Raw genomic sequence first — 1745 nt, 5'->3', positions numbered from 1 at the left:
TTCATGTGTAAGTGTGTGATGGGGGAAAAATACCTCACAACTCTCTAGGCATTTTGTTAATCAGCAACCTGGTCAAAGAGCAACACAATCTTGGTGACACTCGAGCACAAGCTGAGCGCCCAAAACTCTGGACTTTAATACCAATCAGAAGTAACTGTTTTATTGTGTTGTTTGTCTTCCTGTCTGGGTTGCAGATAGCAAAAATACACAACACATAAATGTTTGCTTTTCAGTGTATAAACGTTTAATGTTACAGTTTGTAGTGTTTAAGAAAAGCATATTTACAAGCTCTCGTTAGTTAATTTGCAGCTGTTTAAGGTAAATTAGTTCCAATCTTCCAAAAACCTGTCGGGCACTGACACAGGTCAGAGACGCTCTGCAGCAATCACCTCCTCCACACACTCAGGTTCCTTGGCTTCCGTGTGCCGGAGACAGGGTTTGTTCACACAGGCGGTGTAGGTTCCTCGGATCAAAAAGAGCAGCGATATGACAGCATAGTAGCTGCCGTAGATGATAAACTGCAGAGCAGAGAGACGACACATAATCCTAAGCATTATTAGAATTATTTTATCTATGCTATGGCAGTGAACCACCTGCATCAAATAGACCTGCGTGCAACAGCTAATGATAACCACCAGGTGTCACTCTGTCCTCACATTTCAGTGCTTCAGTTAAGCAGCAGAACGCTGAAGGGGCCATCGGGTTCTTGACTTTGAGTTGTTGTTAAATCCCCGTGTGTTGCCATTCAAATACGCAGTAGTATAATTACAGCCTGTACACGTACCTGCGTCACGATGTCCAGCCCCAGTACAGCTTCATCAACAACTGTGACTGTAATGCAGAGGTGGGTAGTAACGAGTTACATTTACTCCGTTACATTTACTTGAGTAAGTTTTTGAAAGAAAATGTACTTTTAAAGTACCTTTTTTGTGAGATACTTTTTACTTTTAGTTGAGTACATTTGTGAAGAAGAAACTGTACTTTTACTCCGCTACATTTGCAAAATTCGACTCGTTACTTTTTAAAAAAATAATTAGTTTAACACATTAGATAATGTAACGATGGTTAAGTGTTACTGGACAGTGACATGTTGGTTTTCTCTGCACACTGTTGTTGTTCCTTTAAGATTCATGTTTGGTTGGGCTGCAGGAAGTAGTGAGGGTGGTGTACAGGAAGGGGTGGGGGGACCTGGTTGTTCTGTGTGTGTGCCAGGCTGAAGAGAGGTGTAGTTCGAGAGCGCTTCCCCCTGAGTTAACAACCCGCTGGCTTATGTGCCGAATAAACGGACAAACTGAGACCCCAACCGTCTGGTTCTTGTGAACGTTACATTGGTGTCAGAAGTGAAGAAAGAAAAAAGAACCCCAGAACGCCCGAGACCCTGTTGCCGGCGACGCTTGCCGTTACGAGACGAGGATGTTGCCGGGCAGGATTAAGAAGGAGACGGAGGAGAGGGAGGTTCGTCCGCGCTCGCCCGCCCATGGAGTGAGGGAAACGGCGCTGCGGCTGTCTGCCGAGGCTGGATTTTCTCCAGGTTTGACTAGGCTCGGGAACTGTTCGCACAGCGGCCGCGATTCCGGCGGGAAGGAGTCGACCTCGCTTGGCGCGCCGTCACGTGATGTAAACAAACATGGCGGCGCCCAGCAAGCTGCAGCGAATATAAAAACGCCTAAGTTCAGCGGCAAGACGCCATGGGAAGTGTTTATCGCACAGTTCGAGCTGTTAGCTGTTGCAGCTGGCTGGTCTGA

This window comes from Aulonocara sp. 'chitande type north' Nkhata Bay, linkage group LG14, assembly GCF_057382095.1.
Source record: "Aulonocara sp. 'chitande type north' Nkhata Bay isolate Kocher_YH1m ecotype deep benthic linkage group LG14, A_spYH_male_GT1.1, whole genome shotgun sequence".
In the NCBI taxonomy this organism is placed as follows: Eukaryota; Metazoa; Chordata; class Actinopteri; order Cichliformes; family Cichlidae; genus Aulonocara; species Aulonocara sp. 'chitande type north' Nkhata Bay.
The sequence above is the reverse complement of the archived record's forward strand: the minus strand, read 5'-3'. Positions refer to the sequence as shown.